The 16,984-nt window shown below is 45.7% G+C and overlaps 1 long non-coding RNA gene across 1 annotated transcript in view; it reads left to right on the plus strand.

Moving 5' to 3' along the window:
• LOC147737419 (uncharacterized) overlaps positions 1-16,984 on the plus strand; it is a 45,054-nt gene that overhangs the window by 14,250 nt on the left and 13,820 nt on the right. The window contains exon 2 of the long non-coding RNA XR_015299325.1: positions 8,959-9,050. This is a non-coding gene — a long non-coding RNA (uncharacterized LOC147737419). The remainder of the gene's footprint in view (positions 1-8,958; positions 9,051-16,984) is intronic.

Raw genomic sequence — 16,984 nt, forward strand, 5'->3', positions numbered from 1 at the left:
GCCGGGTGTTGTGAGTTTCCCCCAGGTGCTCTCCCACTGCCTGCGGCCTCCTCAGCCTTGTTCCTCCGCCGCTACCCGGCTGGGCGTCTTTCAGTGTGGCCCTCTCGCTGTTCCTCAATTTCCCCTCGCAGGGTCCCGGGTGTCCTGCTTATCTCTGCACCAGCTGTGGCCCCGTCCGAGCCACTCACCCTCTCAACGGCTCCTGCTGTTTTGCCTCGGGCGTGTCATGCTTCATCATCGGGGTCATCGTACCCCTCTACGGGGTACGGCGTGCTGCGACCTACGGAGACGTGGGAGCACTTGTTAGACTATGTGTGGTGTTGGTGAGGGGGTATTCTGAATAAATGTGAGTGTATTGTGGGGTTTGGGAAATAGTGATAGTTAAAAAGAACCTGGCTAGTGGGGTGACTAAAAATTATTTAATAAGCCCCCGGGCTGGTGCTGTTAAAAATGAGGGTGGGAGGTCACTACGCTGACAATGTGTGTTACCTTCTTTTTGTGTGTGTCAACATGTTTCGGTGCCAGAAGCACCTTCTTCAGAACGGGGTGCACAAATCACCACCTTACTCACGTTTCTCTAACTAATACCAGAATTTTCTAATAAAAGTGAGGAAAAATTACAGTGCAGGTAAAAGTAATGTACCTAAAAAAAAGACGTTGTCTATTGATCAACCTGTAAAGGAAAGAAGACAAAACATTTTTTTGGGGTGGTCTCCCTCTCCATATCCATAGGTAAAATATCCAGTGGTTACAGGTGACATACTATAGCTGTATTCCAGTGCTTATAGTGGGATAAAAATATTTTACCAAAAACACACTAGACTCACTGACACACAACATAGAGCACACACACTTAATGAGGAAATTTTTGATCAGATGTTTTCAAATCATTTCCTGGTCGTAACACTATTGTTGGTAAAGAGGGAAAGGACAAAGTTTGTGTTATATCCCTGTAAAGTGAGGAGGAAAAATGTCAATTTCATGCCATTACATATTTAAAACATACTGTTTTGGAGTTGTAGATAAACCTCATGAGCCAAAACGTCAGGATCTGGTGTGCTAACTAGCACCTGTTTGAGAAAGAAAGGCATATTCAGGTCTTGGTTTAACTTACATTCATGTAGTGGTGGCAGTGCTCACAATCATCAGACCTTTCTACTCACGATTTCTACGAGGAAATACCTCCTGATCGATCCCTACGTGGCTCCGGTGATAATGCCAGAAGTAATTTTGAAACTGGGGTTTTATACCTTTTCCCGGGTTGGAGTTAATTGCATGACTAAGGTTTCCTTATGGCCATATATGGTCATTGTCGGTTTTAGTTAGTTAATTGTTGAGGAAATGTTGTGCCCATTGTTATTTCTCCATTTTCCCATGATATGCCCCTTCGATGCCACCGCCAGGTTTCCAGGCCACTGAGAGTTTCTTCATCCTTTTCTGCAGTAGAATTAACCATTTCCAGCGCAGGGAAAGGTCCGATTTGAGTTTGTGAATGCTCATATACTCGCAAGCTGGTGGCCATTCACAAACTGAGAAGGCAAGCCACGCGTGCGCTGCATTTACGATTGTGCAATTCTACGCATGCCTGGTTAAGAATTACCTGGCGGGTTTCATTTTATTTTATTGGCTAAGAGGTGTTTGAACTGGAAACACAGTAGCAGGGGACAGACCCAATGAGGTGTCCAGTTTCTATTTGGCACCACTTCCCCCTTGACTAGTTTTATTTATTAACATTATAAGAAGAGCTACTGAGTCCTAAAGACTTCCGGGAACCCGCAGGTGTGATCCCTGAGATTATGATTGGACAAAGTGCCCAACCTTCTTTCAAGTTAAAACTCTCTGCGCTTACATGCGATAAACGTGTTTCCCTTTGTATCTCTGCCCAAGAGAGTGGTGGTGACGCGACTTTCTTATTTTACGTACATGTATCATGACGTGCATTGATGTCGTATTTTCCAATGTTAACAGTGCGTTGTTGAACCGCCTGTTCGCTGGAGGGCCTGCTCCTGTGCTCACTCCTTTGTGATCTGGAGGTTTCTAGCCTGTATTCAGTTGAATGTAGGCGCTGGCTACACCTCTTTAGTCTCCAGCCAGCCTTGGGCATCCGGTGGTTTTGTGAAAAATAGCATGGCTTCAGAGTCCACCAGGAGCAATGTAGCCATGTACATAAGAGAACATTCCAGGCCAGTTTGACCAGCAAGAATGAACCTCTCAGTCTCTGTGCTTCTGTAGTGTAGTCTGGATAGATGGTCACTCAGCCTTGGGCAATTTGCCTGGGGCCCATGGACCTGGCGACATGCATAATGTAGTCGCGGTCCTGGTAGTTAAAGAGATGCAAAATGAATCTGTGGATTGTGGCACGCTCTTGTAGATGGAACCTAATGTATAAAGCATCCGCGCAGCACACACAGGCGACACACAAGGCACACTACAAAAAGACTCCTCACCAGGTTAGGTGGAAAACAGTATGTGTATTGTCGAATGAACACATCAGAAGGGAATCACAGGTGCAGATAAACTGTGCCAGCTGGCACTAGGTAATAATTCACATGTGACTATTTACTAGGCAGGGCCAATCAGATAAGTCTAAGGAATAGATGTAGAGTCCATCAGCTTTAGCCTTAGGGGAAAAACATTATCAGCATAACACCTCAGCATTATCATAAGTCCATTATGCCTATCCTTAGCAACATTGCCATAAACATAAAGCATTATCAATCGGCATACACCTGTGGGCATAAACATGTGAACGTTAGGGGCATATTATGCACAACGACCATCAGTGCAAGGGCCTCCACACATTTGCATAAATCATGAGGCTCCTCCCTAGGCGTAAATGCACACTAATCGCATGGGACCTACACACAAGGTCTAGAAGGAAGACATCCCTGCATCATCATATCACCACCAAAGTATGAGCATGGGAACATATGGGCAAGGAATCAGCACTGGACGCCTACATCACATTATTTAAGTGCAACGTAAATGAGGCATAAACACATTAGTGCACATGCTCAAAACAGCCCAGATCAAAGGTGTTCAGGAGAATATAAATGTGAAATTTAAGCAAAGTGTGGAACCAAAGTGCGGTAGCTTAAAGTTTTCCGTTTGTGATAAAAAAAGAAAATCAAACTGCCCAGAGCTGAAGCGATCCGAACTTGTCATTATGGGGATAAAGTAAACTAAAGAAACTAACCACGTAGTCTCTTACAGTTCCATTACGAACCGGCTAAATCAATGTGTCTGTATGCACTGGCATGCAGGACAGTTAGTTTCACGGCTGTATTTCCAACGTAATTAACCCCTTCAATGCTGTCATGCATCACGGGGCTCGTGTGCTGATGACGGCTGGGGGCCGTCATAAACACGCCCACTTCGAAAAACACCGCACAGGCGCAGAATCGCGGCCACGCCCAAGGGGTTAAAGGAAGTAGAAAAGGGACTAACCGGAAGCCGTACCCAAATGTAGACTTCTGTGACCGCAATCTAAAAAAGACAACGGCCAAAGCGAAGGTGCTCAAGACCGTGTAGTCGCTTATCGTTAATTTACAAAGCGGCATGTTTGGAGTGACCATGCACGGTTGAAGACGAGTCAGTGAGTTTTGTGCTCTACCATATTTACTTTCTGGGGTGATTTGCGGGATCTCTGGCAGTGCTGACCTTATTTCCAGTTGTCTTTGTAAGTCGCTTAGTGTTTCCATTGGTTGCTGTGTCTCTGTAAGTGACCCATGTCGCTTTGTGATGGGTCTGAAGTGTTCTTTTTGCTTAGCGATGGTAGATGCAGTGTTAGCTAGATTGACTTTTTAGGTCTCGCCTGTCAATGAGCATGCGCATTGAGCTTGCGAGACTATAGGGGCTTAAAAAGAGTTTAACTAGACTGGCGATTTGATGCAGTGCATGTGCGCTTTTAGCTCAATGCGCAAGCGCAATGAGTTAAAATGCGCGTGCACAGCATCAAATCGCCAGCCATCTGTTGCCCAGCTTGGTGCCGCCAGCAGCTCTTCCCACTCCACCCCATGCTGCATCAAAGGCTTTCACGGCCGGCCGGCCGTGCTTTCAGTTTCACGGCTGCCAGGCCGTGTCTCCTTTTCTGTTGTCCAGCTGGGTGCCGCCAGCAGCTCTTCCCGCTTCGCCCCCTGCTGCATCAAAGGCTTTTACGGCCGACCGGCCGTGCTTTCAGTTTCACTGCCGCCAGGCCGTGTCTCCTTATTTTTTAACTTGTTTTTTTTAATTGCCTACACCCAGTGACTGAAACACTTTTAATGTTGGGCCAGGCTACATATTTTCCCAAGTTTACTGACAACGTGGCCTCTGTTTACAGTAGATGCTTGGCCACAGTTACTTCCAACACTTTGCACTGACACTTCTTGGGTTGCCTTGTCCTACAGCTAAATTCGAACTGTTCTGAACTAGAGTCTCATAATTTTCACAATTTTGCAGTAAAACGATCAAAGAGGTACTAACTTAATTTCGACATCATTATTGAAGTGCAGTTTATCTTGTCTTCCTCAGTACTTCGTACATCTCTCTAGAGATGTGGCCTAACGGCCAGAGCTGCCATCTAAGTCACGTAAATACAAAACATGTTGCATTACAAATGCTATAGGTGTCACATTCGCGAAAGTTATAACTATTGGCATTGTAAATGACAAAGCTATCAATTTAGCTATTTTAAAAACCAACACATAAATAAAATATTTGTCATTTACAAGACCAATAGCTCCAACTTTTCTAATGCGAGACCTATTGCATTTCTAATGCTTGTTTAATACTGATTATCTGTTCTAGAACTGCCGGTAGGGAGCTCAGTTTGTTGATTATAGGGTCACAGGCATAGGATCCTTGTAATGATGAGTCCATGGATTGAACTCTCGTTCTTAGACTGGAGTCAATGGATTGAACTCCCAATGTCTCATACCGGGATACTACGTCCTGAGGAGTGACCGGTAACAGGGGAGGGGAGGAGGCATTGCCATTATTTTAAAAGAGGGTTGTAAATGTCACATCGTCTCCAACATCCTACCGGATTGTGAAAAATGTTCTTTCTCCATCACGCTTTCCCTCACCCACACCTTTTCGAGTATTCTGATTTTCCACCTCCCTTGACCCCATGGACAATTGTTCAAAGTTTTACCACAAATTGTCTCCAACATGGCAAGCTCCCCCTCCAATTTCACTGTACTAGGGGATCTCAACTTGCATTTTGACGATCCCTCGGACCCAGTAGTGACTGAACTAATCCAGAATCTCCAAGGTATCCAGATGAACCAAAGTGTTACTAGCCCCACCCATGAAAAAGGGCACCTCCTAGACCCCATTTTTTCCAATTGTAAGGAACCTTCCGTTGAACTCTTGGAATTCAGCTCTGGAAAACTCCATACCTTCTTTAGATTCCTGTCCCGAATAACAAATTTAACCATTGGATCGATTCCTCCCTGGACCTAGTCATAACTAGGAAACACATTCATAAAAAACTAGGAATAACCCCGCTCCGTGGAACTTCCCCAAGCTGCATGAGTACAAACAAACCTGAAAAAGACTTGAGAGGAAATGGAGAAGAAACTACGATGCAACAGGTAAACTGAAATACAGGGACTCCATAAAAATGTATCAAACCAAAGTGAAGGATGCACAAGCATCCTACTATGAGGAAAGAATTAACTCTGTTTCAAACTCCTCACACAAATTTTTTTTAATTGCTTAGCATCTCCTAAAGCTACCGATGAGGGATGCCCCCCTTGAGGGCTCGCACGCATGGTGTGATGCTCTTTCAGAGTTCTTCTCCTATAAAATCAAGGATATCTACAATTTCTTTCCCCCTCCGGTCTCCACTGTTAATCCGCTTTCCATGGAGAACTCCGTGCCCGATGAGCATGCTCTCAAGGAAATTCCCTTTATGGTTATGGACACCCTATTGAACATCTGTGCCTTAGTAAAATCCATCTCTCCCTGTGACCGGGCAGCCCCTCAATTCCTAAGCAAGGCTGAGGAAGTAGTCCTCCCGGTGTTACTAAAGATGATTAACTCCTCCATTTTGACCGGACTAGTACCGCCACTTTGGAAACACGCCCTGGTGAAGGCGCTACTGAAGAAACCCAACGCTGACCGCGACGTCCTTGGGAATTACCGCCCTACTTCCCTCCTTCCTGGGTTCAGTAAAATGCTAGAAAAGCATGTTGATTCAGCTATTTCCACCTTCTTCGAATCTCACAACATACTTCACTCCTTGCAAACCGTGTTCTGCCGCCAACATGGGACTGAAACCGCGCTACTGGCTCTGTTGAAAAGCCCAAAATGATTATCGACAAAGGGTAATCGACAGCTATCATCCTTTTGGACCTCAGCGCCGCTTTTGACACTGTTAACTATGACATCCTGATCCATAGACTGAGGAATGTAGGACTATCAGGCAGTGTTATCACCTGGCTGCAATCTCTTCTCGAGAATAGAACCTTCCAAGCCTTTGAAGGGGGTAACATTTCAAACCGGATCCCACTTGACTGCAGTGTTCCTCAGGGCTAGTTTCTGAGCTTGATGCTGTTTAATATCTATATGAGCTTCCTGGCAAAGATTGTTGTCCCTTTTGAGATAGAAATTGTCACCTACGACGATGACACCCAATTAGTTGTGGCCTTAAATCATCCAGAAAACTCCTGCCTGGAGAGAGTTCCCAAATAGATGGAACCCTCCTTCCTTAAATTGGATGGAAATAAAACGGAGCTTATGCTGCTGGGTAAGTCACCCACATTTGATATCGGTTTAGCATGGCCAAACTGTCTCGGCTCTCCACCCACGCCCAAAAATCAGATCAAAAGTTCCGACATGTGGCTAGATCGGTCACTGACAATTTATTATCAGGCGACGAAACTGGCCGCATCCTGCTATGGCATCCTACAGATGCTCCTTAAAGTCTTCCCGCTCCTCCCCCTCTCAGCAAGGAAACTCATGGTCCAGGTCTTGATCCTCTCCCGCCTCGACTACAAAAATGTATCTAGGAGTTCCAGGGGTGACAACAAACAAACTGCAAGTTATTCAGAACTGTGCAGCACACATGCTTCTTAAGATCTGCAACAGCCACTCTGCAAGACCTGCCCTGAAAACCTTGCACTGGCTCCTGATTGTGGAAAGAATAACATTCAAGCCCCAATGTATTGCTCATAAATCTTTCTGGAAAAAAGGCCCCCCATCCTCCGATCCATCATCTCCCCCTACTGTCCTAACAGATGCCTCTGATTATCCATTCTCTACCTAGCTTCTCCCCCCCGCCCCCCCGGGGCCCCCAGTTACGTTCAGAACCCAACCCCCTTTCCTTCTGTAAACGTCTGAAAACATGGTTATTCCAAAAAACCACCGACTAAGCTGGTGTGGCCTGCCATAAATCTCTGCTAGCACAAGGACGCCTTCTGGTAGCCATGCGCTCTATAAATATCCTTAACATAACATAACGTTATTTTATAGAGGTGGGCGAGCCAGTGAAGGACGCCTGGCTTTAGCTCTGCTTGGAGTTTACTCGGATCCTCGGGCCAAAGCAAGCCAAGCCACTTGTCTGCCTCAGGAGGCCTTCTTTAGGGGTGACTGATATATATTAAAAATAGTGTTTGACTTTACCACACATGGTGAAGGCAGAGTCGAGATCAAGCAGTTTACCCTCTTCTGCAGTCTGCATTGGCCGTCCTCCTGTGAGTAGTTTACTTGGGCTACTCAGGGTGGCATAAACAGTGCTTCAGGCCCTCGTGACTACTTTAACACCCATGCCCTGGGTACCATTGATACCATGTACTAGGGACTTCTAAGGGTGTTAAAGTCATTGCCAATTGGGGATGCCAATTCACATATAGCAATTTCAGCCTGCTCCAGTGCACTTTGAGTCCTAACCAGCAGTATCTGGAGCAAAAAGATTGGGGGTAACCATCCCAAAACGGTACTTTCCTCCAGGTGATGATGACTTAGGCTGACTTGGGGCCTGCGTCCTGTGAGTCCTCTCTATATTAAAGCACGGGTATAGCTCTCTGTCTGGAATCCATGTTTTAAACCAGTCTCCCCGGTTTGTGTTCTCGACTCATAGTGGGAGGCAAGATGCTGGAGAATTGGATTTGACTATGTTATGCCCTGTTGCGTCATTAATGTAACTTGTCTCTGTTTCCCAAATTTTGGTCCAGTTCATTGTGTACCTGGAAAACGCTTTAAAATCTGATATGGTGAACATCGGTGCTGACAACAAACGTTCTGGAGAGGCTAAAGTCAGGAGTATGTCGTCTGCTTACAGCATAATTTCCAGGTTGCCGGCTTTGGTTTCAGTTCCCCAAATGCCTTCTGAGCAGTATAGGGTGAATGTGAGGGTCTCTGGGGCTATCAGGAAGAGTATGTGTGAAAGGGGACGGCCTTGCTTCATGCCGCGTTTAATGAGCTTCTTTCTCTTCCTTTTGCTCTTCTCCACTTCTTTTCTTGTCTGTCATCTGTTTGTTCTAATCTAAGTGTGCACTTCACATTATGTGTTGTATGCATGCTCAGAATTCCTAAGTGTAAAGATTCAGAAGGTCTCAATTATTATGCATTTCATCCCTTGCTTTATTAGCATCCAAGTTAAACACAGTTACAAAAAGACTGCACTTCCCAGATCCCATTGGAATACATGACTACGGAAAACTGAACCTGGTGCACCGTCATGGCACACTCGTTGTAAATCCTCCCGTGCATGCGGCAATTCCTCTTCTCTGATAATGCACATTGAAAACAAGGTGCATAAGCTTTTCTGTTATCAGTTTATATAGGTTCTAAATTGAGGTGTTTTTTCAGTGTTTTGCAAACGTTTAAAACATTTTTGCTTTGTAAATATTCACAAGGCTGGTGTTTTTCCAAAGAAAGTTGAGTTTATTTCCTTCTCTTGCTTGTCCCTAGTGCCATTACCAATATCCATCTATCTTCCCCTAACTCTCTTTTTTTAATTTGCTCTTTCAGGTAATGTTTCATTGATTTGCTCACCTCCAAACCTGTCTCATTTCCCATTGATCGCTTTCCAGCAGTCTAGTCCCAGGACGTGCAGGATGGAGGTATGTTTGCATCTCATTATCTCATAAATATTTGATTGCAGCTGGTGAAAGTTTTTTTATTTTTTATTCTTTTAAAACATCAACAAGAGGAAACTCAATTAGGGATACAGGTTGCAGGCAGCATCAATGACATAATATATGTGACATATGTAAACACATCATGGTTCGGCAGCATTGCCATTTACATCAGTGTCGGAGCAAGATCTACTAAGGTAAAGGGTGATCACAAGGCGAGGAGGACGGGGAGGACTATAAAACATGCCAATCCTAATCGCAGACAGCGCATCACTAAAAAAATTAAATATAAGGAAGCAGGTGTAAGGGGGAGACTGCATCGAACACATAAGGGGAGATCAACATGATGTCTAATCCATGCCATATGCCGGCGTGGCTCCCGTCCTCAGGGGAACGCCGATTGCATGGACAGGAGGATATACATCATACTTTGGTACAATTGTACAGAAGTTATGCATTCATAAGGTCCCGGCCATAGTTCCTTCATGGTGGTCGAAAATCGTTTTTGGTTTCTATGCTAAGGATATCCATATTCCCCCCCATCCACTCCCTACTCCTCTAGTGAGTAGCATGTGTAGTGTGTTGGCCGCTGCTCGTGCACATTGCAGGAGAGTATGCAGCTGCCTCTTAGCACAGATGTTGCTTTACAAGAAATTTCAATTTGGCGCTTCAAAAGTACCTATGCACGGTCTGTAAACTGGTGTAAGTGTTTACCCCCCTTAGCTTTAGGGCGAAGGCCTAGCAGGCAGGATTCAGGAGTAGGTGACCGTGTATGGTCTGCGAGTTCCGATATGGTGGCTGTAACCTCAAGCCATGACATCTGTAGTGATGGGCACCCCCACACCATATGTTAGAAGCCGGCGTCACCCAGTTTACCGCGCAGCACTTTGGTGTCGAGTCAGGAAACATGCGCTGGATACGGTGAGGGGAGAGAACTGTGATGTGTGTAGTTAAATTATGTGAATTGGAATCGAGGATTCAAGTAACCCTTCGCTAACATGTTGTAGCGCCCGCAGGCATGACTTGAGCGGTTGCAAGAGCACGGTGTTCATCTAGCCAATGCAGTCCCCATGTGCAGCTGAGGTGGGGTGCTCGGTGCTGTCTTATTGGAAGCCAGCGTCCTACTACCCAGTTCTTTATCTCAAAATACTACATAGCTATAAATGTATCATTTCTGTCTGATCTGGACCTGCATCGCTCTACCTGTCATAGAGGAGAAACTGCTGAGGAATTAGCACACATGCTGCTAGTTTCAGGCCCTTTGATCACAATGTAGTAACAATTCCACTATACAGCTGCCTCAACTATCACTCATTGACTCTGTCCCTGCCTTGGACCGGTAGGGAGCTCAGCTGCTTTTAGGTTAGGTTTGTGCTGTACAAACACCACATGCATAGCACCTTTTTCAAAGGAAGAACGGTTTGGTGCCATTAAGCTGTGCTGCTGGATGAAGCAGCTGATATAATAAAGACCCTTGTGGAATTCTTTTTATTTTACATTGTGAAGTTGTGCCTTTGGCATTTTGTGTATTTGTAAAGCAGTTCTAAGCATGTGGGCCTTTGTAAAAGTTGGGTATGGGCTGTGTACTTGCCGGGAATGTGTGAGAGTCGCAGAAGGCATTTATTAGGTGTTATGTGCAGCGTGCACTGTTGGGGAGCATTCTCCATCTTGTGGAAAGAATGAGCGCACCTCAGTATTGTTCCATTAAATGTGGCCACAGTGGTTTGTACAGGCGATGATGAAAAGCATGAGTAGGAGGAGAGATCCATGAAAAGTCATGGGAAATACATGGTTTGAAAATCTTGTTCACAGGCCTCCGGCTGGAAAAGGAATGTTGATAGCAGGGCAATGCATGTGTGGAGCAGGTGAATAAATGTAAGAACCGGGCCTACCTTTATGGATGAAAGAGTGGAGGGCAGCCGAGGTGTAGGACTTCTGGACAGAGCCATTTGACTAAAGAGATGTTTTTAAGAGAGTGTTTCATGTGCTGGGCATGGTCCGGGAGTGAAAGAATGTTAACAGGCTTTGGCGCACCTTCCATGCACTCGCTACACAGATGCACCCCAGTGTTCAACTAGTAGACAGCAAAGCTGGTGTGCTATGTCACAAAGCTCTAAAGTTAGAAGTGGGACAACTCAACAACAGACTAGCTCAGCTCAGTCTCCTAGTCCAGCCGGTGATCTACCACTCCTGGGGATAATACTGGCCAACTAAAAAAGCTAAAAAAGAACTTGCAGCAGTTTACTGACATAATGAAGGGTATCATACTGTTTTGGGGTCCGATGTTCAATTCCCGCAATATCCGACGCCTGACTAGAATAGATGAGGGAGTCTTTAACACCACCGCAGGTATACTGACTAATATTACAGTTGAGCTCCAAGCTACGAGACGTGTCTTGCTTCAAAATCGGATGGTTTTAGATTTTATCTTAGCTGACAGGGGTGGAGCCTGCCATGTCATCGTCAGCAGCAGCTGCTGCGTGTACATACATGTCAGTGCCCCGACTGTAAAATCTGCAATGCAGAAATTGTATAGACTGGCTTCAAAATTCACGGAGACAATGGTACCTGTTCCCTCTCGGGATGGCTCTGGGGAATATTGACATTATGGGGTTGGAAAATACTCCTTTTCCTGATAGCTATTGCAGGGTTTCTTTTCACATGCTGTCTATGCATAAATTGCCACCCAGCTTGCTGCACGTATTGTATAAGCAGACTCATTCCCAGTGTCTCACTACCAAAAAGTAATAATAAGCACACTCTCATGATGATGCAAGAAATACAGTCAATAATCTTAATCGACGAGGGAGTCTTCGAATATTGATTACAATTTATGATGTTTGCATTTGCTTTCTTTTCACATTGACTATGGAGAGATAACTATATCCTTTTCCCCTTATCATTGTAAAGACCCTACCGGATAGCCAAATAAAGCTAATTAGCATATAATGCTAAAAGGAGGGTCTGTTAGTCTGAAAAATCCCTTGCTATCCTTGAACTGTGCTATATTAGATTAGCATTATATGGCTAAGTTAGTTGCCGCTGCCACGTTTGTATGCAACCCGTTGAGTTATCCCCGTAATGTGCAAGTCTCAGTTAGCTAGTGTGACTCCATTTTGTATTTTGTAATCCTTATTTAGACTGCATAGGCTGCACCAGCATTAGGCCCATGTATCCAGAATTGCTTGCCTCCGCTGACACAGTATTTCACTGTTATTTTCTTTTATGACCAAGGATGTTTCTCGACTTGCTAATGAATAAGGTGCTCTCCCTTCAAATACCAAACTGAGCGTGTAGCTCTGCTCCCACGTTTAGAGACGCTGAGGCCCAGCACGATAACCGTGAGTTGCCGATAAGGTGTACCCATCTCGCAAGTAGTAGCGCATCTCTCTGTGCCCCCATTGTTCGGGTCCAGCTCGAGCCAGTACATTTCCATGGTGGGCGGGGTTGGAGATGGCTGGGAAGCTTCTTTACCTACTGTAACCAGTTTGGAAGGCAGTCCACTCAGCAACCATCTTAGAGTTCAGGTCTGACCGGATCTCTCTCTGCCGAGGACTGATAATAAATCCTGTTTATATTCTCTAATGTGTGACCGACTCTTCATTCCTGGGAAGGCATAGCAGGTGGTTCTTGGTAACCCGGGTGGCCCCTCTGGGCCACTTCCTTCAGTTCTGAGGGACAAGAAGTCGTTGAACACCTTCCTGAACTCTCTGATAGTGACTCTGCCACTCTTAATGAATACGAGATCTGCATCAAAAATTTGGACTTTCACTACCTCACCAAAGTGAGTACTTTCCTTGAACGATATCACTTCGGCAGAAGGATGCAATGGCAGGATGAGTCGGTAGAACAGTACATAACTACCTTGCGCAAAATGGCTTCCACGTGCAATTTTGGTGCAGCTTTAGATGAGCTCTTAAGAGAGCAGTTCATATTGGGATGAGTCCTCGATAAAAAGAGAGACGCCCTGTGGCAAAAAGACATGTCCCCGCTTCAAGAAGTGCTGACCATAGCCAAAAGTCACAAGCATTCAAAAGCGTGTGTTAATATTATACGCAAAGACAGTTCAGGTGATAAAAAGGAGAACACTAATGTCAAGGTGGTGGTGGATAGATTTGTTAAACCCAAATCGAGCAAAACTTCAAAGCCCTTTAATACAAACAAATTTCAGGGGAAGTGCTTCAGGTGTGGCAACCAGGCCATATGGCCAACTTTAAAGACTGCCCATGCTGGAAGGCCATGTGCAAAATGTGTGAGAGAAAAGGTCATGTCTCAAAGAACTGCAGAAAGGGCACGGGCATAAAAAAGTCAGGGAAGTTGATCTTCATGAAGAAGAATTGGAAGAAATCAATATTCTCCCAGTCACAGGGAATGCTGATGATTGCCCTCAGGAGCTAGTTTTGATCAATGATGCTCCCGTGAACATGCTCTTCGACTCTGGGGCCAAGGTAACGCTAGTCCCCAAAACATTTTATGAGCGTAATCTGCTGCGCAAAGTCACCCTGTTGAAGCCAGACATTAGACCAAAAGGTTATGGTGGGGTGACTATTGAGTTGCTGGGTTATTTCTGGGGCACAATTGACTTCAAAAGGAGAGTCATCCCTGGTAAAATCTATGTCTTGATGAAAGGGGACTCGCTCATAAGTTGGTTCCATCAATGTGATCTACATATCTGCGTTGATCCCAATGAGATCTGTCTGCCTAAAAGAATTACCACCAATTAGGGTTGTTAGTAATGCTAATCGAGACTGTGTACATCGGATAAAGGTCAAATCTAAAGCTGTTCTAAAAACAGCTAAGGAGCTACGGTCAGGAATGCACGTCTGTTAGTAAGGGAGAGCATGAAAGTTGAATTAGACAATCTCTTAGCCAAGGGAAACCTTCAAGAAGTTGAAGCAACGGAGTGGGCCTCTCCTGTTGTTATGGCCCGCAAAGCCAATGGGGAGGAAAGGCTCTGTGTCGGCTCGAGGGAGCTCAACAAAGCAGTTATTGTTGATCATTGCCCTTTACACAACATAACTAAAATGCTGTGTTCTCTTGAGGGGGCAAGGCATTTTTCATCCTTGGACTTGACCTCTCCCTTTCACCAGGCCAGGCTTCACTCCTCTTCAGAATATTCAGAAAATGTACTCCTCTTCCCAGGACCTTACCTCCTTTGAAACACCATTTAGTACCTTTAGATTTCTAAGAATGCCTTTTGGACTGATTTCTGCATCCTCAGTTTTTTAGTGGGCGATGAAGGGCATTCCTGATGGCCTTCAGGGTGTCAAGGTGTACCCAGATGATGTGCTCATCTTTGGTGTGGATCTTGAGGAGCATGATGGGAGGCTGAGGTCAGTATTGAAGAAGTTACATGATGCTTACCGCACTCTTAGGGCTGACAAGTGCAAATTTTATATCTTAGGGCACTTTTTGTCCGCTGCAGGCATCGAATCCAAAGTGTCATTGGTAAATACCCTTTGTAATTTGCACACCCCTTTAAACAAGGAAGAGTTTGTAAAGTTTCTGGGCATAGCTGAATTTTATCAAAAGTTCGTTCCGAACTTTGCAGAGAAAACCTCTTGTTTGAGGTCTCTCCTCCAGAAGTGAAGCACATTTGTTGGGTCCAAGAGCTGTGAGAAAGTGTTTGAGTGCATTAAGAAACATCTGAATGAAACACCTTGTCTAGCAAGTTTTGACTCCACATCTTATCTCATGACTGATGCCAGCTCGAAGGGGTTAGGATCACTTCTTTTGCAGAAGGTGGATAGGGAGGATAAAGCCATTCTTTTCGTCTCTAGGCCCTTGAGAGGTGATGAATGCAACTGTTCTGTTTTAGAGAAAGAAGCTCTGGGTGTTTTCTGGGCGGTACCCAAGCTAAGAAAGGTTTTGTGGGGGAAAAGGTTCAGAAATCTTACTGGCCACAATCCTCTTAGGAAGGTCTTCTCCAAGAAAGACATTGATTGACTTTGTATCCCATAGGATACTGAAGTGGGTTGTGGCTCTACAGTTCTGGCAGACTGTCTGTCAAGACTCGGGGTGAGGAGTGTGAAACGACGGATGATGTTGAGTGGTTTGGAGGTGAATAACTGGATGAAGGAATTAATTTGTGTCTGATTAGTGAAGGGTTGATTCCTGAGAGTGAGGACAGTGAACCTCAGATGAACGATTTAGACTTGCAGAAAGTTCTAACCATGGTCACAAGGTGGTTGGTGTGAAAAGAAGGACTGTGAAGAGGTCCTCGAAGGCTTTTGGCAAGTTAGGAAAGATCTGACGTGGAGGATGGTCTCCTCATGCGCGGTAGTATGTTGGTTGCACCCCTTGCACTAAGGGATAAGCTAGTAAAGAGTGCTCACACCTCGCACATGGGCATTGCCATGCCAAAGGAAAGGATCAAGTAAGCATATTGGTGGCCTGCCATGGATGTACATGTAGAGAGGTTGGTGCGTGAATGTGTTGAATGTGCGTGGTGTGACAGGATATTGAAGTGCAGGATGCACCCATGGTTATTAGAGAACAGGCTTCTGCTCTGTGGATGGACATTTCAATCGATATTTTGGGACCTGTGAAGTTGAAGACTCGGGATTGCTATTTGATCGTGTGTATTGATATGTTTTCCGTTTGGCCTGATGTCAATATTGTTAATTCCGTTGAGTATGGTGTAGTGATTGAGTTTCTAGAGTTTCCCGTTAACACTCTTGTCTGACAATGGTGTTCAGTTCACATCCTTAGTCATGGAAGAGTTTCTAAGTTCCAGGGGGATCAAGCATAAGAACGCGGCCCTGTACCACCCACAAAGCAATAGTGTGGTGGAAAAGTTTGTCAACGTTATTAAAGAGACTATGCAACAAGCTGTTGCCTTTGGTGAAAGTTGGGACTGGGCCATTGTTGGACTTGGCCCTTCTGGCAGGTTCACCCCTAAACTTGTTGTTTTTAGTTGTGACCTGGTGTTAGATTTTTTTGGCTTCTGCGCACTTTCACTGTGTCCCAGTGTAAAGTGCGTGCGCACTCTTGAGTGCGTGTGGTGAGATTGGCCTGCCCTCCCATAGGAATGCAAGAGGAATGTGTGTGTCCATGTTAGTTCCTGATGTGTGGGGAGTGCAGGGTCGAGTTGATATGTGCGGACTTGTGTGATCAACTAGAAGTTGGCAGGTCTGTGTAATAAAGATGAATTGACTGTCTGGCTTGTGATTGGCTGGCTCCAGGAGTCAGGATGAGTCTGCCCCGGTGGTGAATAGAGAGATTGACAGCCAGATGGGTGGGAGGAGTGCACATGGGACCTGAATAGGGCTGGGCCTTCCCTACACAATGCTGGCTTTGTCCCCTGTGGTGCGACTGATGTCCCTAGCCTGACTAGTGAATGGGGAGAGGGGCTGAGAACAACAAAGTGCTCCAAAACCATTTGCGTCTGATTTTCCCTTAACCCTGCAGCCTCAGACAAAGGAGTTATATGTATAAAAAAGGGCTGTGACCCCATGTAAAATGCCCTGGACTTTTGCGCACCTCAAGCGCCTGGGTGCTCTTTGCCTTTATTTCTTTACAGCGCTTTGTTTTCCTCCAGGGAGTGCTTCTGCTTTTTACTGCTGCATGGAGCTGCGATCATCCTGCAGAGGGAGTCCCCGGCGTGGGGACCCACTGCCTTTGTGCCGTCTTGTGCCCCTGACGGGTGCCCACCCCACCAGGGACTTGGTGCTTGTTTGCGGGTGCCACCCCGCTTCCTCTGTCTCAAGCGGGTGCCTACCCCGCGTGGGTGGTGACTGGCAGCTTAAATACGGCGCGGGAGTCCACCCCATCTCGCCAGCCGCATCGGAGATAAACCAGGATTCCTCCGCGCATCTGTTGATTTGAAATCCCTGGCGGGTGCCCACCCATCCAGGGACTTTTGCCTCTAAACGGGAGCCTACCCCGTATCTTGCCAAGGGACTCACCGCCGCAGCCCG

Source organism: Lissotriton vulgaris, chromosome 1_1 (assembly GCF_964263255.1).
Source record: "Lissotriton vulgaris chromosome 1_1, aLisVul1.2, whole genome shotgun sequence".
NCBI lineage: Eukaryota > Metazoa > Chordata > Amphibia > Caudata > Salamandridae > Lissotriton > Lissotriton vulgaris.